Raw genomic sequence first — 24,164 nt, forward strand, 5'->3', positions numbered from 1 at the left:
TCTCCCTTGCAGCAACTAGCCTCACAGGGGAAACCCCCAGATGGAGGGCTCAACCCACTGAATTGGCAGTCCTCAATGTTTGCAGGAAAATCAGCAATAGCCCAGGTGGGAAAGTCCAACATTTCTGCCTGTCTCCCCAGTTCCTCGGGGGGAGTAGGGGCAGAAAAACACTTTTACTCTCCGCCCATATCACTCTGGGATGTGTCGGGATTTCACCCCAGCCTGTACAAACTCACCAAATCCCACTTCCTATTCACCGCTCCATGCACCTGTGGCATTCAATCAAATTGACTGTAGAAGTTAAATTATCTAGTGTGCTACAGAAAATATAGATCCTGCGCCAAATAAACATCTCCTCCCTTGGTCTCACACAAAAGTTGTAGTTTTAAAACCCAGGAATGACTGGATTTAGATCCTCAGCTCCACCATTTACTGTCTGCGTGACTGAGCAGATCACTTAACCTCTCTGTGCCTCAGCTATTTCATCTACAAAATGAGAATAATGATGATATTAATTGAACCTATTTCATAGGATTGTTCTGAGGCTTAAACAGGATAATGTCTAATATATTTAAAACAGTTCTTGGCACACGGTGGTAAACAAGACTCTTCACCAAGTATTTCTTGGTCTTGGCCTTCTGGGCATATGGTCAGATTATACCTTCTGGTCTTCTTATGGTTGGGTGTAGCCAATGAGTTTGAGCAGAAAGATATGTGTCACTGCCAGGCTGCAGCATTTAATTGCTGCTTTGAGACTCTTCTGATCCTCTTTCCCTTTGGCATGGCAACTACCAACGTCCAAGGTGGTCATTGCTCCATTAGCCTGGGCTCCTGGGTAGCTGATAAGAAAGAACTGTCTGCCAGTCTAAGTAACATGAGCAAGAAATAAGCCCTCTTTGTGTCATGGCACTGAGTTTTGTTTGTCTTTTTACTTCAGCATAATGTATCCTAACTGATACACTAGGTATTAGCTCTTATCATTATTAATGATAGAGGAAAGTGAATACCTATGTCACATGCACATCTCATGGTCTGAGGACACAGCCAAAGCAAACTTCTCTTCAAAAAAATATTTTTTGAATGTTTGGAATTTTTTAATTTTATCTTGACAACTCTTGCAAAAAATTTTACTCTATTCCATAATCAAACTGTGTTACTTTATTATAAAACTGTTTCACATTAGTCACTACCAGAGAGAGAAGAGTTTCTTATCTGTCTCAGTGAGTACTGAGTGTCTTAGGAAGCCAGAAAACGGTGGAACGTTGCTTCCAAAATTCTGAGGAAAAAGAATTGCCAACGTGGAATTCTATACCAGCTATATTCGTTTCCTAGGGCTACCATAACAAATTACCACAAATTTGATGGCTTAAAACAACAGAAATTTATTCTCTCATGTCTGGAGGCTAGAAATCCAAATTCAAGATGTCAGAAGGGCCAAGCTCCCTCCCAAGACTAAAAGGGAGGGTCCTTCCTTGCACCTTCAGCTCTCAGTAGCTCCGGGGTTCCTTGGCTTGGGGCTGCATAACTCCAATCTCCATCTCTGTCTTCACATTGCCTTCTCTCCTGTATGTATGCCTGTGTCTTCTTTTCTGTCTCCTATAAGGACACTCTCATTGGATTTAGGGCCCACCCTAATCCATGATGATCTCATGTCAAGATCCTTACCTTAATTATGTCTAAAAAGGCCCTTATTCCAAATCAAGTCACATTCTGAGTTTCCAGGTGAACATGTTTTGGGGGACCACCATTCAAGAGGAAGAGTTAAATAAAGATATTTTCAGATATATCCAATTTCAAAAATTTACCTCCTGTGAAGGCTGTGCTCCACATTCCCTCCAGATCTATTCTCTATCCTTCTCCTCCCTGCTCTGTCCTCCAAGAGTGAACCTCAATGGACTGCAGAAACCCAGCTCCCCTGGTTGGATTCAGCCAAGGGGAGGCATGGACAAGAAATCCGAGGGCAGGAGGAGAAAGAGATTGAGTCATTTACTTCCTTTGTTCTCTCCTGCCAACTGAGCCACTGTGTTCTCCAGTGACAGCCCAAGTGCCTGTTGGCTACCTCCTATCGCTACGGCTCTTACCAGGTCCCATAATACTGTATCCCTGTGCCTCTTCAGACTTTAGGGATCACAGCTCTCTGCTGTTGCTAGCCCCAAGGTACTTCATGTCCCTTGTTGGTTTTCTTCAATCCTGCCCATACTTTGTAAATGGTCTCTTCACTGAACACTCTTCAATGGCCTCTTTTGCACTGACTGTATGCTTCCTATTAGAACACTGACCAATTTACCTCCTGTGCTAAAAATGAGAGTGAATCAAGAAAGAGGAAAACACAGAATGCAGAAAACAGAGCATTCAACAGAGGAGAAAGATATGATGTTGAAGGGAAGTTCCAGGGTGACTATTATACCACAGGATGCCTACTCCAATAGGACAGAAGCTTTAGAATAGTCCATGCCCCCCCCTCAAAAAAATAAAATGTATAGGTTTGCTGATGTATTTGAACTTATTAAGTGGAAATTCTCTTCTATTAGTGAATTGGGGGATGAGTTAATCATAGATGAGTAGAAAATTAAGCAAATAAAAAATGGAATAATTATTGACTCTAGAAAAAACAAAAAGTTTAACCAGAAAAAAACAAGTAATCAGTGAACACAGGCTCAACTGTGAATAATATTTACATCACAATATTATCAACATTGGATATTAACTTAACCAAAAAATGTTATTGAACTATACTGGGAAAACATGGGAGAAGAACATGTGTAGCGTATATGCAAAGAAATCTAAATCCTCAGCTTCCTCAGAAGGAAGTGAATAAACAAAGCTGAAAAGGTAAATAAAGGTAGTTTAAGCATGCTATTTAGAAATACAGAGGTAAATTTGTAAATTCCAGAAGAAACAGCCAAAAGATTTGAAAGCGAGGAAATACAGGGAGGGGTGGGACAGGTCATTACTGTTTGTCCTTATAAGTCTTGTACAGCTATGTGACTTTTTAAACTACGTACATGTCTTATTTTGGTAAAAGTAAAAAATTAATGTATTTTTAAAACATAGTCTTACTCTTATCAACACCTAGGAATTCTGGAAGATGGTTCAAAACCTTCCCTGTCCAGGCAGTGTTCACTCCCGACTGAGTCAGTCTTGGATAAGCATCCTTCTGATCTTTTTTCTCCTTCTTCCCTCCCTCTAGAGTCCTCTTCTCTGTAAATTCAGATGTTTTTGACTGCAAGTCATAAGAAACCCAAATAACTGCTTAGACAAATAGTAATAGGGCAGTTGCTGACATTGATTCAGCTACCTGACATAGTCATCAGCACCCAGATTCTTTCTATCATTCTGCTTTGCCATCCTCTGCCTATGGGATTTCCTCATGTTCATTGGTTCTCAAAGTGCGATGCCCAGACCAGCAGCAGCAACATCACCTCGAAACTTGTTTAAAGTGAAAATTCTCAGGCCCACCCCAGACCTACTTAATCAGAAACTCTGGGGGTAAGGCCAGCAATCTGAGTTTTAAGACAACTTCTGTGTGATACTGATGTGCACTAATGTCTGAGGACCACTGCTCATGGTAATCACCTCATGGTCACAGGTGGTTGCCACGGCTCCCAACATCACATCCTCTCTCAAGGCAGGAAGAGGGGAAAAGGAGTGCCTTTTATCAGGAGAGCAAAAGTTTTCCCAGAAGCTTACAGCAGACTACCCCTTACAACTCGTTCTCAAGACTGGGTCATATGACCCAACTCCTACCCACAAAGGAGACCAGGAAATCATTTATGTGGCTTCCCAGACCATAAGACAAAAGGCAGGAGTTGAGAAAGCTGTGAATTACTGTAGCAGGCAGCAGTCAATGTCTGCCATGGGCTCCATGGTAGTCAGAGCCATAGATAACATCATTCCTGACTCCTTCCTGGGAGAGCAACAGAAGATCTTGACATTCATTTGCAAAATTAACCTTAGCTGAAGTTGTGGAACTGCGACTCATGATATTCTGTGAGATTTGCTCTCTAACTACTTGTGAAATCGTACATTGAAAGTTATCACTGTTATGTATATATGTTAAAGTTCACAATTTAAAAAATGGAAGGAAAAAAAAGAATACCGGGGGAAAAAGTAGCCTTAGAACTTTCAGAGTCTTCAGATGGGAAAATCTACAAGACATTTAAGGCATTCTTATTAATATTATCTGCCTCCCGTGGAATGGTTCTGATAATATTTTGTTATGCTAAAAGAATCTATTTTCATCAGGAATGAGCAGGGGAAGGGACAAGTGGGAAGATAGAACAGAAAATCCAATTCTGTCACTTTGGCTTAAAGGGAAAAATGTTTTTACATTTTGACATGGAGATCTGACATTGTGGCTGCTTTGATACCATTAGTTAGCCCATAAAAATTCCCAGTTTTGGCACCAATGACACTAAGAAAGACGTGCTTAACTCTGCCTTAATATAGTTGAGTCAGTTTCCAGGCAATCAAGGAGAACATTCCAGGCAGAGAGATTATTATTTATGAAACTACAGAAGTGAGAAAGGAGAAGTTGTTAGGGAGAATATGTGTAGCAAGCATTAGGAGAAGGAGCAAAGGGCCAGATCACGAAGGATCTTGTGTGCTGTGCTGAGGAGATTACATCCCACACTTCTGATACTATTAAAGCTTGGAGGGAGCCTTTATTGGGGTCCACAGATGGACTTCAGGGTCTTGTCAACCCTCTGAAATTGTAGGAGAAATGTGCACTTTTCTGGGGACAGGTCCTCCAGATATTCAAGTGTTTGCAAACCAAAAAAGTTCAAGAATCACTTCATTAAAGAGTCGAGGAGTTGGTCACTACCTTTTGTATTCATTTATCAAGATAAAATCAGACTCAGACCAAACTCTAGAAAAGGAGAGCTCAGACTGCAACCAGGATTTCATCTCCCTGTTCTGTGCTCTTTGTTGTAAAATTGCTGCAGTAGACAATCTCCCAACAAGTGCCAAGAGAGAGCAATGTACTGTACTCCTTCAGAATATAAGAAACATTCATCAGGCCACTGAGTCCCTCCTGTCTCCAATAATCTCTCAGTCCTGCTCTTCATCACTACCCTAAATGATGAAAAAGGAGGGGATGGGACATCTTTGAAGAGATATCCACCAGCTCTCCATCAGAGTTCGGGCACCCGAGAATGGCACCCCCAGAAAGGCATGAAAAAAATGGAGCAAGAGTGAATTTTCCCAAGGAGAGTGGGACCTGAAAGGGAAATTCTTGTCTATGACTTGCCCCTATAATTCCTAGTGAAGAGTAAGACAACTTGGATCTGCTCCCAACTTTTGGGTTTTCAGAAGAAGTCTCAACTAGGGAGTTTGCAATCACTATTTTTAATTAGTGAGCAAGCATAGTGGGGCAGAATATTGTTACTTATGTTTTTAATTCAAAGAGAAATTACTGTATAAAAATTACACCAAACAACAGAATTTTTAAATGGTCGTATTAGAAGTTGCAGAAATTTTCTTCACATAACTAAACCTGTTCACTCGTGGTGGTGTTCTGTTTCTTTACAATGAATTTCTGAGTATAAGAAGCCCTTTAAATGCCACATATCTGAAATGTTCTTCCAGGTGAACTCAACAGACCTCCAGATAACATTGTTAAGGCATTTGGTTAAGGCAAGAATTTCTCTTGATTCAACTGGTTGAGGCTCTATTTACCCAAATACATTACACAACTGGTGCCTGAACAGGAAATGGCCCAGATTTGCATATTGCCACACAAATTCAGTTTTGCACAAATAAAGGCTTCCTCTTAATTTTGTCTCTTACCAGACAGGAAACAGGTAAGTCACCCATCCTTGCCAGCTCACTTTCTTCTGTTCTTGATGTCTTGATTCCTGGACCTCTTCTGGAAATGTTCTTATGGTGACATGGGGGAACCTCAGGTTTGCATTCTTTGCTGATCTAAAACAAAGTATGGTGGGTCTAACCTGGTTCCTATGCATCTGGTCTTAGCAAACCCTGAGGTGTGGCTGGTCCTGTTTGGGTACCTTGCTAAGCCCTGTAGAAGGCCATGGCTGGGGAAACCAGTGGACTCTTCTCTGCTCACTTAGCCTGGGTTCTGGCACTGGTGATGTATCGCTGTTTCATCATGTGGCCCATTCAGTGAACTCAGCTCACCCAGTTAAGCAGCCACTCTGTGGCTTTTTGAGACTGGGAATCCCATGGCCACACACCTATTCCCCCTCATTGGTGGGAGGTTCACCTCTCAGCCTCTGAGAGAGCTGGGGAGTACTGGAAAGTGGACCTATACCCAGCCAACTTCCATGGACTTCTCTAGGCCCACAAAGAGATTTGCACTGTAAACCCCATCAACCTTGACTCTGTGGAAAGGCAGGAGACAATCCTTGCCTTCTGCTGGACTCACCAGCCCCTCTCTGCCATTTCCAGCCAACTGCCCAGGAGCTGGCATGTTGGACAAGGTCCTTCTCTAAAGGGTCTTAATATGTTCCCAGGCTGTGTCCCACAGCTCTGGGATCCTCCAAACTTGGCAGTAAGCAGAATATCTGTGCATGAGCCCTTTTCTCTTCCTTCTTTCTCTTTCAGACCCCTTTCCTGAGGTAGTATTTAATCCTCAATATGCTTTTCACTCCTGGCCCACCCTCTCATTCATTCTGGTTTGTAGTCAAGATCATTAGCTTCAGCGGCATCAGGGAAGTATAGAGGTGAGTTCTCTAACAAGCATAGTCAGTATATTTAAGAGGAAGCATGAAGACTCGAATACAGCTTCCTGCCCCTGGAGACTGAAGGGGATGACCCGGGTGGGGGGGTTAGGATGTGGGAGGGATGGGAGCAATGTGAGAAAAGGAGAGAAGTCGTTGGGATCTGAGTCAAGTGCCTGAGCTTTGAAGGACCAAGTGGATGGGTTCAAATCTCCATTTAGAGACTCCTCAGCTTTCCCTGCAGTGAGCGCAACCCACCCAGGACCCGGAAGCCATGCCAGTGGAGTCCGCATCTACAAGGTGTCTGGCCTCCATCAAGTGAGCATCACATGTCACCGGCACCAGCAGCTTTGGCTGTTCATTGTCCTTCCTATTGGCGTCCAGTGACTGCCTGCCCTTGACAGCAGGAGGCACCAATACACCCACTAGAGTGAAGCCTGCCTATGCCCCATTTGACTCAATCCCCATTTGACTGATTGGTTTGAAAAGTAAAGCCCCTCAGACGAGCAACTAGAGATGCTTTGATCCAAACATTTGGTGCTGGGAGCATACTTTGCTCAGGGCTTGGTATTTAGTGCTGCTGGAGCCCGTAGGGAGGGAGCAACATCATCCCCAAAGAAATGTGCAGGAATCCGGTGGTGGCCAATCGTGAGAGAGGTCATAGGCTCTAGGAACATCATAAAGGGACCCAAGATGCTGAGGAGCAACTTTCTAGGGGGGTTGGAAGAAAACAGGAGAAAACAACCCTTCTTTCCCAAATATACTAAAAGGAAGAGATCTTACAAAGGATAGAAAACTGATGCTTGGCTTGCAGAGAAAATAACGTTCTACAAATTGTCACAAGATTTAGAAATAATACAAGTTCTGCTACTTCCTAGCTGTGCAACCTCAGGCAAGATTCTTTTCTTTTTCCTTGCAATTTTATTGAGATATAGTCACATATAATACAATCATCTGAAGTGTACAGCCCATTATTCACAGTATCATCATATGGTTGTATATTTATCACCACAGTCAATTTTTGAGCATTTTCTTTACTCCAAAAAAAAAAAAAAATAATAATAGGAATTAAAATAACAGTAAAAGAGAACACCCCAAACAACCCATCCTCCCCCCATTATTCATTTACTTTTTTGTCCCTATTTTTCTACTCATCTGTCCATACACATGGTCACACTGTATAAGCTATATAGTTATACACTTGTCTTCACGAATCAAGGCTACTGGAATGCAGTCTAACCATTTCAGGTATTTCGTTCTAGCTACTCTAATACACTAAAAACTAAAAAGCGTTATCTATATAATGCGTAAGAATAACCTCCAGAATGACCTCTCAACTCCATTTGGCATCGCTCAGCCACTGAAACTTTATTTCCTGATATTTCTTTTCCCCCTTCTGGTCAAAAAGATTTTCTCAATCCCACAATGCCAGATCCAGGCTCATCTCTGGGAGTCATGTCTCACATTGCCAGGGAGATTTACACCCCTGGGAGTCACATCCCATGTAGGGAGGAGGGCACTGAATTCACCTGCTGAGTGGGTTTAGAGAGAGGCCACATCTGAGCAACAAAAGAGGTTCTCTGGGGGTGACTCTTAGGAACAATTATAAATAGGCTTAGCCTCTCCTTTGCAGTAACAGGCTTCATAAAGGCAAGCCGGGTAAGATTTTTAATCTCTATATGCCTCAGCTTCCTCATCTGTAAAATGAGGATAAAAGGGTAGTTATGAAAATTAGTGGTAACATATGAGAAATATCTGGCACATTGTAGGTGCTCAAAAAGTGACATCTACCACTATTTTTATAATATATTTGATATATAGTTATATGACATAGTGATATATTACTATATTTTGACACCAGCTTTATCACTGAAATTCACAACAATTTCTGCATTAAATAACCTAACAAAGTCAACAACAAAAAGTGAAAACATTAATCTAAGAAAAATTCACAGGAATGCAATTGTGGGAGAATTTAATAAACTAAATATCCTGATAGAAAAATAGGGAAGACGGTGTGAGCAGGCATTTTAACTAAAGAAGACAAAAATGGTCAATAAACAATAAAAATTTGCTTCACCAAAAACTCAAGGACATACAAATTAATAGAAAAATAAAATACTATTTTTTACCAATCATTTTGGCAAAGATCTAAAAAAGTCCACATTTGGACTAGGAGCTGGAAAACAAGTAATCTTGTGTATTGTTGGGGGTAGTGGGCATCTAACTCACTAACCCAATTCTGGAGAACAATTCAGCAATATATATTAAATGCCTTAAAATATTGCATAATCTGTCACGATGATTCCACTTTCAGGAATTGCCTAGGGTTGTAAGTATAGTTGAATACAAGGATATTCTTTAAGCACTCTATTTTATAATACTGAAAAATTGAAAACACACCAAAATAAATTTGGGAAAAAAAAAAAAAAAACTCTAGAGGGTATCACCACAGAGTTTTCTAAACATACAGCCATAGGGAAAAAAAAAACACAAACAGGAAAATTAAATCAATGTACAAAAAAAAAGAGAAAAGAAAATCTATTTAAAAGAAAACAAGCTGGAAAAATATGTACCACAAATATGACAAATTTGTGTTAATATCCTGACTATATGAAGAATTCATACAAATATATAAAAATACTCACCCATAGAAAAATGGACAAAGAATTACCTGGAGATAATTCATAGAAAAAGTATAAATGACTAATAAACGTAAGAAAATATTTAACCTCAGTAATGAAAGAAATGCATATTTAAATGAGATTTTTAAAAAAACTTATCAAATCAACAAAAGAAGTTTAATTGTAATACCCAGTGTTGTTGAGGTTGTAGGGAACTTTGCGTTTTCCTTTACTGTCGTTGGATGTATAAATTGATTTAAACATTTTTTTCTGGAAAACCACCTGGTAGGAATATTAAATGCCTTATAAAGATCATATCTTTGGTTTTTGAGATCCCATTCTCAAAAGAAACAATCCAATAAATCCACAAAGAATTAAGGAAAGTAATTTTCTCCATGTGTTATTCATACTTTGCACACAGAGAAAACTGGTTAAATAAAGTGTTTATATAGGGGTGGCCAGTGCAGGCAGGAGATCAATTGCACTGGCATCATCTACTCCTCATGCATATTCCTGTAGATGCCCCAGATAATAACAGGTATACATGACTGGAAATGCATGGCATGTGATAGAAATAGCAGATCGGAGGATTATTTTTCTTATGAAATGTACAAGAGAAAAGACAAGAACTCCAGCATGGACCCTTTCCCCCTTGACCCTTCAGCCAGACTCAACTTCAGTTCTTCCAAGGGTCAGTATTCTCCACCCGCCGGGACCTGTGTGTGCTCTCCCCCTACCTGGAAGACGGCCCCTTTCCTCCCGTCACGCCCAGTCATCCTGCCTCTCCACCTGGCTGGCTTCCACCCTGATCCCGAGCCCAACTCACAAGAGGAAATCCTGGAAATGTGAAGGTTGTTTATATTAAAAATCTCAAAAACTCCTCTCAAGAATTCCGTACTTGAACAACCTAAATGCCCATTACCAGGAGAATGGATAAACAAAATGGGGTATATTCAGCCATAAAAAAAGAAGGAAGTTCTGATACATGCAACAACATGGATGAACCTCAAAAACATTATGCAGAGTGAAATAAGCCGGAAGCAAAGGGGCCAAAAGTGTATGATTCCACTTACATCAAATATTTAGAACAGGCAGATTCATAGACAGAAAGTAGAGACAGGAAAGTTACCAGGGACTGAGGGGAACGGGAAATGGGGAGTTATTACTAAATAAGTTCATCACCTTGGGGTGATGAAAAAGTAATGGATGGCGGCGATGGTGGTGGCACAACATTGTGAATGTAATTAATGCCACTGAATTGTACACTTAAAATGGTTAAAATGGCAAATTTTGTGATATTTTAATATTTTTTCTTAAAAAATATATTTTTCTTAAAAATATATTTCTTAAAAAAAAGAATACTGCATATAACTCACATGGGGATTGAGGGTATGAGACCTCCAAGGGCTTGCTCAAGTAAACACTGATGGTTACACAACTGCCGTCTAAAGAGGACAGGTGAGTCTAGTTTAATAGCAAAGCTTTACTTTTGCAAGTTTGGAGCTAGAGCTGAATTGCTTAGGATAACAGAGGAGAAAGAGAATACTGCCCCCAGTGGGCCTCCCTCTCCAACCTTCCCTTATGTAGTATTCATCCTCTCTTCTAAATAAATGTTGAATAAATATTTAAAGACTATTGGAGTGTTACAGCTCTTTTAGAATTTGTCTAGCAGGTTTTCTGGCTTTAGCTGGAAAACCCTTAAAAATAAATAAATAAATAAAGACTACTGGCTTAAGAGGATGCCAAATTATGACCTGCCTGAAACACACATGGAAATTAGTCCAGCATATTTTTGCTAATCTACAGATTGAAGCCTGCATGTCATTTCTCCTTCTACTTTCCCTGGCCCCTTGGTCTCCTGTCAGGTAAAGGGAACCTCTCTGTGATCCCCAGCACTGTGTCATTCCCCATCATAGCTGCCTTTTTACTTACCTGTCTTCTCCACCACCAGATTTTGCACTCCCCAGGGGCAGGAGTGCTCAGTAGTGAGCACTCAAAAAATATTTATAGAATGAATAAATAATGGAATGAATTGGAATTGTCACATGGGGCTATTTGTTACAGATAGGTTTAATAGGAAACTCAGAGCCAACAAAAGAACATGACATAAGCCCTTGTTTGCAGCCAGAGGCCTCACCAGCAGCTTCCTTCAGTGGTGGCCCAGCATGACCTAGTGGAATAATTTGGAACTGCAATCACAGCTGATTTCTAAACCTGGCTCAGCCACCCATGGTTTGGTTTTGAGCAACTCATTTGAACACTGGAGGTGTTTGAGGCATTAGGTCTGTGAAGGCTTGAAGTTATATACTCCGGAAAAACATGTTCTTAATCTTAATCCATTCTGTGAACATGAGCCCATTGTAAATAGGACTTCTTGATGAGGTTATTTCAGTTAAGGTGTGGCCCAACTGAATCGGGATGGTTCTTAAACCTATTACTGGAGGCCTTCTAGAGAAGACCACAGAGAGAGAAGCCACAGATTGCAGCTGGAAGCCAGAACTCAACTGAACCTGGAGGAGAAAGGAGAAGACACTGTTCTGTGCAGTAACGTGTGACAGAAAGGAACTGCAGAGATTGCCAGCCAACCAGAAGATGCCAACACCAGGAGGAAGCAAGCCTCTAGCCTCTGAAATCATGAGCAAACAAACTCCTATTATTAAGCCAACCTGTTGTATGGTATTTGTTTTAGCAGCTGAGAAACCAAAACAAGGTCCTTAAAACACTTGGTATATAGGGGCAAGATGGCAGCATAGAGAGGTGTGGAATTTAGTTAGCCCCCTGGAACAACTCATAAATAACCAGGAACAACTAGTAAATAATCTGGAACAATGGCTGGGGCAACCATGACTGTCCACACATTGTATACCAACCTGGATTGGGTGGAATGGCTGAGATCGCATCATGAAATCCATAAGTAAAAACTGCGGACACATGCCAGGAGCCTCCTCCCCTCATGGCAGGCTGAGCTGCAGGACCTCGCTGTGGGAGAAAGCAGCATTCTTGGAGCAAGTGAATATAGCTCAGCCCAGCTCCAACTGGGGTTTTAATTAACAAATGTGGACTGCTGAATACAAACTACAAACATAGACAAACCCCAGTGGAAAGGAGGTGGTGTGACATAAAAAAAAAAACCTAATTAAAAAAAAAAAGGAAAAATACAGATGCTTTTAGACACTGACCTTAGGGAGCCAGAAAACACCTGTATCCCAAGAAAGGGAGCCCAGAAGACCAGGAACTCTATCTGACCAATGGGTGAAACTGGGGGCCATGGAATGGCTCTGAAAGGGGGCTTTCGTTCCCTTTTTCTCTCTCTGTCAACTTGAGTTGCTCAGTGGAGAAAGCCCCAGCCATTTTCTGTTCACAGCCCTCTGACCCAGACAAGGGTGGAGATAACAGAGTCAGAGAGACAAAGGAGGTATTTGTGCTGGTTTGGAGGTATTGTGACCCCCAAAATGCCATTATCTTTGATGCAATCTTGTGGAGGAAGACTGTATTGTGTTGATTAGGCTGGCACTTATTGAGTGTTTCCATGGAGATGCAACTCAATCAACTGTGGGCAAAACTTTGATTGGATAATTTCCATGGAGATGTTACCCAACCCATTTGGAGTGGGTCTGAATTAAATCCCTGGAGCCATATAAATGAGCTGACAAACAGAAAGAGTTTAGAGCAACTGAGAGTGACATTTTGAAGAGGAGCTGCAACTAGGAGAGGACAAAATGCCCCAAGAACAACATTTTGGAGAACGCCATTTTGAAACACCACCTGGAAGCAAGCGGACACCAGCCACATGCCTTCCCAGCTAACACAGGTTTTCTGGATGCCAATGGCCATCCTCCAGTGAAGGTACCTGATTGTTGATGCCTTTACCTTGGACACTTTATAGCCTTAAGGCTGTAACTGTGTAACCAAATAAACCCCCTTTTATAAAAGCCAATCCATTTCTGGTGTTTTGTGTTCTGGCAGCATTAGCAAACCAGAACACTATTCAAATGCAGAAGATAACTCCCTAGGGGGTGTATCTTCCCTAAGAGGAAGAAGGCGGGGCCCAGCTCTAGGGCCAGCCTACCCTTCAGAACTCAGACCCCAGAGTCTGGGGGAAAACTCAAAACAGAAACAAATTAAGCTAAGAATTAAGGGGGCCACACCTCCTTACACCAGCGGGGAGTGACAGGCTGACAGGCACCACCTGCTGGGAAGATTAGGAAAAGCACAGCAGCTAGAGGCCTCACAGGAAAGCCTGTCAATCTTCTAAGACACACCCTCAGGGAAACATGACTCTGAATATAACCCCACTCTGAGACCTGAACCTGATCTGGTCTGGGAAAATCTGATTGGGGTAACCAAGGAAACCAGATGCCTAGACAATAGAAAACTACAAATTACATTAGGAAAAATGAAGATATGGCCCAGTCAAAGGAACAAACTAACACCTCAGTTAAGATACAGTTGAGATATTGTTTCACTTTAATGAAACAATCAGTTAAAGATTTTCAAAGAAATATACTAAATCATATCAAAAAGCAAGTCAATGAGTTCAGGGAAAACATGGCAAAAGAGATGAAGGATATAAAGAAAACACTGGGTGAACATAAGGTAGAAATAGAAAGTTTGAAAAAACAATGGCAGAATCTATGGAAATGAAAAGCACAACACAAGAGATGAAAAACACAATGGAGACATACAATAGCAGATCTCAAGAGGCAGAAGAAAACACTCAGGATCTGGAGAACAAGACACCTGAAATCCTACACACAAAAGAACAGATAGGGAAAAGGCTGGAAAGATATGAGCAATGTCTCAGGAAATAGAATGACAACATAAAGTGCATGAATGTATATATCATGGGTGTCCCAGAAGGGGAAGAGAAGAGAAAAGGGGCAGAAGCAATAACAGAGGAAATAATCTACGAAAATTTCCCATCTCTTATGAAAGACATAAAATTACAAATCCAAGAAGCACAGCATACCCCAAACAAAATAGATCTGAATAGGGAGGCGGGGCAAGATGGCGGACTGGTGAGCTGTATGTTTTAGTTACTCCTCCAGGAAAGAAGGTAGAAAGCCAGGAACTGCGTGGACTGGACACCACAGAGCAATCTGACTTTGGGCATACTTCATACAACACTCATGAAAACGTGGAACTCCTGAGATCAGCGAAATCTGTAAGTTTCTGTGGCCAGGGGACCCGCGCCCCTCCCTGCCAGGCTCAGTCCCGTGGGAGGAGGGGCTGTCAGCTCTGGGAAGGAGAAGGGAGAACTGCAGTGGCAGCCCTTATCGGAAACTCATTCTACTGATCCAAACTCCAACCATAGGTAGACTGAGACCAGACACCAGAGAATCTGAGAGCAGCCAGCCCAGCAGAGAGGAGACAGGCATAGAAAAAAAAACAACACAAAAATCTCCAAAATAAAAGCAGAGGATTTTTGGAGTTCTGGTGAACATAGAAAGGGGAAGGGCAGAGCTCAGGCCCTGAGGCGCATGTGCAAATCCCGAAGAAAAGCTGATCTCTCTGCCCTGTGGACCTTTCCTTAATGGCCCTGGTTGCTTTGTCTCTTAGCATTTCAATAACCCATTAGATCTCTGAGGAGGGCCCTTTTTTTTTTTTTAATCCTTTTTTCTTTTTCTAAAACAATTACTCTAAGAAGCCCAATACAGAAAGCTTCAAAGACTTGCAATTTGGGCAGGTCAAGACAAGAGCAGAACTAAGAGAGCTCTGAGACAAAAGACAATAATCCAGTGGCTGAGAAAATTCACTAAACACCACAACTTCCGAAGAAAAGGGGGGTGTCCGCTCACAGCCGTCATCCTGGTGGACAGGAAACACTCCTGCCCATCGCCAGCCCCATAGCCCAGAGCTGCCCCAGACAACCCAGTGTGATGGAAGTGCTTCAAATAACAGGCACACTCCACAAAACTGGGCATGGACATTAGCCTTCCCTGCAACCTCAGCTGATTGTCCCAGAGTTGGGAAGGTGGAGCAGTGTGAATTAACAAAGCCCCATTCAGCCATCATTTCAGCAGACTGGGAGCCTCCCTACACAGCCAAGCAGCCCAGAACTGCCCTGGGGGGACGGCACTCACCTGTGACATAGCACAGTCATCCCTCAACAGAGGACCCAGGGTGCACAGCCTGGAAGAGGGGCCCACTTGCAAGTCTCAGGAGCCATACGCCAATACCAAGGACTTGTGGGTCAGTGGCAGAGACAAACTGTGGCAGGACTGAACTGAAGGATTAGACTATTCCAGCAGCTTTACAACTCTAGGATCACCAGGGAGATTTGATTGTTAGGGCCAACCCCCTCCCTGACTGCCCAGAAACACGCCCCATATACAGGGCAGGCAACACCAACTACACACGCAAACTTGGTACACCAATTGGACCCCACAAGACTCACTCCCCCACTCACCAAAAAGGCAAAGCAGGGGAGAACTGGCTTGTGGAGAACAGGTGGCTCGTGGACACCACCTGCTGGTTAGTTAGAGAAAGTGTACTCCACGAAGCTGTAGATCTGATAAATTAGAGATAAGGACTTCAATTGGTCTACAAATCCTAAAAGAACCCTATCAAGTTCAGCAAATGCCACGAGGCCAAAAACAACAGAAAATTATAAAGCATATGAAAAAACAGACGATATGGATAACCCAAGCCCAAGCACCCAAATCAAAAGATCAGAAGAGACACAGCACCTAGAGCAGCTACTCAAAGAACTAAAGATGAACAATGAGACCATAGTACGGGATACAAAGGAAATCAAGAAGACCCTAGAAGAGCATAAAGAAAACATTGCAAGACTAAATAAAAAAATGGATGATCTTATGGAAATTAAAGAAACTGTTGACCAAATTAAAAAGATTCTGGACACTCATAGTACAAGACTAGAGGAAGTTGAACAATGAATCAGTGACCTGGAAGATGACAGAATGGAAAATGAAAGCATAAAAGAAAGAATGGGGAAAAAATTGAAAAAATCAAAATGGACCTCAGGGATATGACAGATAATATGAAACGTCTGAATATAAGAGTCATTGGTGTCCCAGAAGTGGAAGAAAAGGGTAAAGGTCTAGGAAGAGTATTCAAAGAAATTGTTGGGGAAAACTTCCCAAATCTTCTAAACAACATAAATACACAAATCATAAATGCTCAGCGAACTCCAAATAGAATAAATCCAAATAAACCCACTCCGAGACATATTCTGATCACACTGTCAAACATGGAAGAGAGGGAGCAAGTTCTGAAAGCAGCAAGAGAAAAGCAACTCACCACATACAAAGGAAACAGCATAAGACTAAGTAGTGACTACTCAGCAGCCACCATGGAGGCAAGAAGGCAGTGGCACGATATATTTAAAATTCTGAGTGAGAAAAATTTCCAGCCAAGAGTACTTTATCCAGCAAAGCTCTCCTTCAAATTTGAGGGAGAGCTTAAATTTTTCACAGACAAACAAATGCTGAGAGAATTTGCTAACAAGAGACCTGCCCTACTGCAGATACTAAAGGGAGCCCTACAGACAGAGAAACAAAGAAAGGACAGAGAGGCTTGGAGAAAGGTTCAGTACTAAAGAGATTCGGTATGGGTACAATAAAGGATATTAATAGACAGAGGGGAAAAATATGACAAACATAAACCAAAGGATAAGATGGCTGATTCAAGAAATGCCTTCACGGTTATAACATTGAATGTAAATGGATTAAACTCCCCAATTAAAAGATATAGATTCGCAGAATGGATCAAAAAAAAATGAACCATCAATATGTTGCATACAAGAGACTCATCTTAGACACAGGGACACAAAGAAACTGAAAGTGAAAGGATGGAAAAAAATATTTCATGCAAGCCACAGCCAAAAGAAAGCAGGTGTAGCAATATTAATCTCAGATAAAATAGACTTCAAATGCAGGGATGTTTTGAGAGACAAAGAAGGCCACTACATACTAATAAAAGGGGCAATTCAGCAAGAAGAAATAACAATCGTAAATGTCTATGCACCCAATCAAGGTGCCACAAAATACATGAGAGAAACACTGGCAAAACTAAAGGAAGCAATTGATGTTTCCACAATAATTGTGGGAGACTTCAACACATCACTATCTCCTATAGATAGATCAACCAGACAGAAGACCAATAAGGAAATTGAAAACCTAAACAATCTGATAAATGAATTAGATTTAACAGACATATACAGGACATTACATCCCAAATCACCAGGATACACATACTTTTCTAGTGCTCATGGAACTTTCTCCAGAATAGATCATATGCTGGGACATAAAACAAGCCTCAATAAATTTAAAAAGATTGAAATTATTCAAAGCACATTCTCTGACCACAATGGAATACAATTAGAAGTCAATAACCATCGGAGACTTAGAAAATTCACAAATACCTGGAGGTTAAACAACACACTCCTAAACAATCAGTGGGTTAAAGAAGAAATAGCAAGAGAAATTGCTAAATATATAGAGACGAATGAAAATGAGAACACAACATACCAAAACCTATGGGATGCAGCAAAAGCAGTGCTAAGGGGGAAATTTATAGCACTAAACGCATATATTAAAAAGGAAGAAAGAGCCAAAATCAAAGAACTAATGGATCAACTGAAGAAGCTAGAAAATGAACAGCAAACCAATCCTAAACCAAGTAGAAGAAAAGAAATAACAAGGATTAAAGCAGAAATAAATGACATAGAGAACAAAAAAACAATAGAGAGGATAAATATCACCAAAAGTTGGTTCTTTGAGAAGATCAACAAGATTGACAAGCCCCTATCTAGAATGACAAAATCAAAAAGAGAGAAGACCCATATAAACAAAATAATGAATGAAAAAGGTGACATAACTGCAGATCCTGAAGAAATTAAAAAAATTATAAGAGGATACTATGAACAACTGTATGGCAACAAACTGGATAATGTAGAGGAAATGGACAATTTCCTGGAAACATATGAACAACCTAGACTGACCAGAGAAGAAATAGAAGACCTCAACCAACCCATCACAAGCAAAGAGATCCAATCAGTCATCAAAAATCTTCCCACAAATAAATGCCCAGGGCCAGATGGCTTCACAGGGGAATTCTACCAAACTTTCCAGAAAGAACTGACAGCAATATTACTCAAACTCTTTCAAAACACTGAAGAAAATGGAACACTACCTAACTCATTTTATGAAGCTAACATCAATCTAATACCAAAACCAGGCAAAGATGCTACAAAAAAGGAAAACTACCGGCCAATCTCCCTAATGAATATAGATGCAAAAATCCTCAACAAAATACTTGCAAATCGAATCCAAAGACACATTAAAAAAATCATACACCATGACCAAGTGGGGTTCATTCCAGGCATGCAAGGATGGTTCAACATAAGAAAATCAATCAATGTATTACAACACATTAACAAGTCAAAAGGGAAAAATCAATTGATCATCTCAATAGATGCTGAAAAAGCATTTGACAAAATCCAACATCCCTTTTTGATAAAAACACTTCAAAAGGTAGGAATTGAAGGAAACTTCCTCAACATGATAAAGAGCATATATGAAAAACCCACAGCCAGCATAGTACTCAATGGTGAGAGACTGAAAGCCTTCCCTCTAAGATCAGGAACAAGACAAGGATGCCCGCTGTCACCACTGTTATTCAACATTGTGCTGGAAGTGCTAGCCAGGGCAATCCGGCAAGACAAAGAAATAAAAGGCATCCAAATTGGAAAAGAAGAAGTAAAACTGTCATTGTTTGCAGATGATATGATCTTATATCTAGAAAACCCTGAGAAATCGACGATACAGCTACTAGAGCTAATAAACAAATTTAGCAAAGTAGCGGGATACAAGATTAATGCACATAAGTCAGTAATGTTTCTATATGCTAGAAATGAACAAGCTGAAGAGACACTCAAGAAAAAGATACCATTTTCAATAGCAACTGAAAAAATCAAGTACCTAGGAATAAACTTAACCAAAGATGTAAAAGACCTATACAAAGAAAACTACATAACTCTACTAAAAGAAATAGAAGGGGACCTTAAAAGATGGAAAAATATTCCATGTTCATGGATAGGAAGACTAAATGTCATTAAGGTGTCAATTCTACCTAAACTCATCTACAGATTCAATGCAATCGCAATCAAAATTCCAACAACCTACTTTGCAGACTTGGAAAAGCTAGTTATCAAATTTATTTGGAAAGGGAAGATGCCTGGAATTGCTAAAGACAGTCTAAAAAAGAAAAATGAAGTTGGAGGACTTACACTCCCTGACTTTGAAGCTTATTATAAAGCCACAGTTGCCAAAACAGCGTGGTTCTGGCACAAAGATAGACATATAGATCAATGGAATCGAATTGAGAATTCAGAGATAGACCCTCAGATCTATGGCCAACTGATCTTTGATAAGGCCCCCAAAGTCACTGAACTGAGTCATAATGGTCTTTTCAACAAATGGGGCTGGGAGAGTTGGATATCCATATCCAAAAGAATGAAAGAGGACCCCTACCTCACCCCCTACACAAAAATTAACTCAAAATGGACCAAAGATCTCAATATAAAAGAAAGTACCATAAAACTCCTAGAAGATAATGTAGGAAAACATCTTCAAGACCTTGTATTAGGCGGCCACTTCCTAGACTTTACACCCAAAGCACAAGCAACAAAAGAGAAAATAGATAAATGGGAACTCCTCAAGCTTAGAAGTTTCTGCACCTCAAAGGAATTTCTCAAAAAGGTAAAGAGGCAGCCAACTCAATGGGAAAAAATTTTTGGAAACCATGTATCTGACAAAAGACTGATATCTTGCATATATAAAGAAATCCTACAACTCAATGACAATAGTACAGTCGGCCCAATTATAAAATCAGCAAAAGATATGAAAAGACAGTTCTCTGAAGAGGAAATACAAATGGCCAAGAAACACATGAAAAAATGTTCAGCTTCACTAGCTATTAGAGAGATGCAAATTAAGACCACAATGAGATACCATCTAACACCGGTTAGAATGGCTGCCATTAAACAAACAGGAAACTACAAATGCTGGAGGGGATGTGGAGAAATTGGAACTCTTATTCATTGTTGGTGGGACTGTATAATGGTTCAGCCACTCTGGAAGTCAGTCTGGCAGTTCCTTAGAAAACTAGATATAGAGTTACCATTCGATCCAGCGATTGCACTTCTCGGTATATACCCGGAAGATCGGAAAGCAGTGACACGAACAGATATCTGCATGCCAATGTTCATAGCAGCATTATTCACAATTGCCAAGAGACGGAAACAACCCAAATGTCCTTCAACAGATGAGTGGATAAATAAAATGTGGTATATACACACGATGGAATACTACGCGGCAGTAAGAAGGAACGATCTGGTGAAACATATGACAACATGGATGAACCTTGAAGACATAATGCTGAGCGAAATAAGCCAGGCACAAAAAGAGAAATATTATATGCTACCACTAATGTGAACTTTGAAAAATGTAAAACAAATGGTTTATAATGTAGAATGTAGGGGAACTAGCAATAGAGAGCAATTAAGGAAGGGGGAACAATAATCCAAGAAGAACAGATAAGCTATTTAACGTTCTGGGGATGCCCAGGAATGACTATGGTCTGTTAATTTCTGATGGATATAGTAGGAACAAGTTCACAGAAATGTTGCTATATTATGTAACTTTCTTGGGGTAAAGTAGGAACATGTTGGAAGTTAAGCAGTTATCTTAGGTTAGTTGTCTTTTTCTTACTCCCTTGTTATGGTCTCTTTGAAATGTTCTTTCATTGTATGTTTGTTTTCTTTTTAACTTTTTTTCATACAGTTGATTTAAAAAAGAAGGGAAAGTTAAAAAAAAAAAAAAAACATGGAAAAAAAACGATGTAGTGCCCCCTTGAGGAGCCTGTGGAGAATGTAGGGGTATTCGCCTACCCCACCTCAATGGTTGCTAACATGACCACAGACATAGGGGACTGGTGGTTTGATGGGTTGAGCCCTCTACCATAGGTTTTACCCTTGGGAAGACGGTTGCTGCAAAGGAGAGGCTAGGCCTCCCTATGGTTGTGCCTAAGAGCCTCCTCCCGAATGTCTCTTTGTTGCTCAGATGTGGCCCTCTCTCTCTGGCTAAGCCAACTTGAAAGGTGAAATCACTGCCCTCCCCCCTACGTGGGATCAGACACCCAGGGGAGTGAATCTCCCTGGCAACGTGGAATACGACTCCTGGGGAGGAATGTAGACCCGGCATCGTGGGACGGAGAACATCTTCTTGACCAAAAGGGGGATGTGAAAGAAAATGAAATAAGCTTCGGTGGCAGAGAGATTCCAAAAGGAGCCGAGAGGTCACTCTGGTGGGCACTCTTACGCACACTTTAGACAACCCTTTTTAGGTTCTAAAGAATTGGGGTAGCTAGTGGTGGATACCTGAAACTATCAAACTACAACCCAGAACCCATGAATCTCGAAGACAGTTGTATAAAAATGTAGCTTATGAGGGGTGACAATGGGATTGGGAAAGCCATAAGGACCACACTCCACTTTGTCTAGTTTATGGATGGATGAGTAGAAAAATAGGGGAAGGAAACAAACAGACAAAGGTACCCAGTGTTCTTTTTTACTTCAATTGCTCTTTTTCACTCTAATTATTATTCTTGTTATTTTTGTGTGTGTGCTAATGAAGGTGTCAGGGATTGATTTAGATGATGAATGTACAACTATGTAATGGTACTGTGAACAATCGAAAGTACGATTTGTTTTGTATGACTACATGGTATGTGAATATATCTCAATAAAATGAAGATTAAAAAAAATAGATCTGAATAGACCTACTCCAAGACACTTAATAATCAGATTATCAAACATCAAAGATAAAGAGAGAATCCTGAAAGCAGCAAGAGAAAAGCGATCTATCACATACAAAGAAAGCTTGATAAACTATTTGCAGATTTCTCAGTAGAAACCATGGAGGCAAGAAGGAAGTGGTGTGATATATTTAAGATACTGAAAGAGAAAAACTACCAACCAAGAATCCTATATGTGGCAAAACTATCCTTCAAATATGAGGGAGTTTAAAATATTCTCTGACAAACAGACAATGAGAGAGTTTGTGAAGAAGATTCCTGCTCTACAGGAAATACTAAAGGGAGCACTACAGACAGCTAGGAAAAGACAGGAGTGAGATGTTCGGAACACAATTTTGGGTTATGGTAGCACAGCAATGTAAATACACTGAACAAAGATGACTGTGAGTAAGATTGAAAGAGGAAGGTGAGGAGCATGTGGGACACTAGAAGGAAAGAGGAAAGACAAAGACTGGGACTGTATAACTCATTGAAACCTAGAGTGCTCAACTATTGTGATAAAATGTACAAATATGTTTTTATATGAGGAAGAACAAATGAATGTCAACCTTGCAAGGTGTGAAAAATGGGTGGTATTGGGGAAAAAATACAATCAATGCAAACTAGAGACTATAGTTAAACAGAAACATTGTATTATGCTTCCTTTAATGTAACAAAGGCAATATACCAAAGCTAAATGCCTATAAGAGGGGGATATAAGGGAGGGATATGGGACTCTTGGCATTGGTGATGTTGTCTGACTCTTCTATTGTACTTTAGTTTAATTCTATCTTTTCTGTTGTTGCTTTTTAGCTGTCATTTTTTTCTTTCTTTTTCTTTTGTCTCTCTACCTTCTTTGATTCTTCCTTCTTCTTTGTAGAAGGAATGGAGATGTCCTTATAGAGGCAGTGGTGATGGTGGTGAATGCATAAATACATGATTATACAGGGAACCAACAATTGTTTACTTAGTATGGAATGTATGGTGAGTGAACAAAATCATCTTAAAAAACAACAACAATAAAAGGGTTAATGAAGAAACCTTGAGGGCATTACATTGAGTGAAATAAGTCAGACACATAGGGACAAATATTGTATGGTCTCACTGATATGAACTAATTATAATATGTAAACTCATAGACATGAAATATAGTTTACCAGGATATAGAACAGGGCTGAATAATGGGGAGTGGTTGCTTATTATGAGCAGAATGTTTAAGTAGGTTGAATTTAAGTGTTTGGAAATGGACAGAGGTGACAGTAGCACATAATTGTGAGAATAACTAACAGTGCAGAATGATGTGTGAATGTGGTGGAAAGGGGAAGCTCAGAGTCACATATGTCACCAGAAGGAAAGTTGGAGGTTAAAAGATGGGAATGTATAAAACAGTGAATCTTGTGGTGGACAATGTCTGTGATTAACTGTACAAATATTAGAAATCTCTTTCATGAACTAGAACAAATGTATGACACTATAACTAGAAGTTAAGAATACAGAGGTATATAGGGAAAAATATACCTATTGCAAACTATGTTCTACAGTTAGTATTTTAACATTCTTTTATCAACAGTAACAAACATACTATACCAGTACTATGAGTCAATAATGGAGAGGGGTGTGGTAAGGGGTATGGGAGGATTTGAGTTTTCTTTTATTTCTTTTCTGGAATAATGGATGCACAGCTGTATGATGGTACCATGGGCAATTGATTGTGCACTTTGGATGATTGTATGGTATGTGAACAATCTCAATAAAATTGAATTTAAAAAAACACAGTATAATTCTGACTAAAACATTTGTATTAATAAACACAGAGTGCAAATGTCAACCTAAGCAAAATGGTGTCATCACAAAGTCTTGCAAACTTCCCTAATGAAAGGAAATTAGATTTCTTGGCTGTTGGATATTTTTATCTATCTGAATACCAAAAATGTAAAGGATGGATAACATGTTGTTGGTGATGGTGTAGAAAAAGGACCAGTCTCATAAACTGAACATAGAAGTAAAGTTGGTACAAACTTTTTAGAAAGTGATTTCA

The 24,164-nt window shown here is 40.3% G+C and overlaps 1 non-coding gene across 1 annotated transcript; it reads left to right on the forward strand.

Annotated features, from left to right (window-relative positions):
- The first annotated feature begins 10,945 nt into the window (after nt 1-10,945).
- On the forward strand, nt 10,946-11,007 carry LOC119528327. The gene has a single exon (XR_005215635.1). It is a non-coding gene; the product is annotated as a U7 small nuclear RNA (small nuclear RNA).
- Nucleotides 11,008-24,164: the final 13,157 nt, after the last annotated feature.

Source organism: Choloepus didactylus, chromosome 2, assembly GCF_015220235.1.
Source record: "Choloepus didactylus isolate mChoDid1 chromosome 2, mChoDid1.pri, whole genome shotgun sequence".
Taxonomy (NCBI): Eukaryota; Metazoa; Chordata; class Mammalia; order Pilosa; family Megalonychidae; genus Choloepus; species Choloepus didactylus.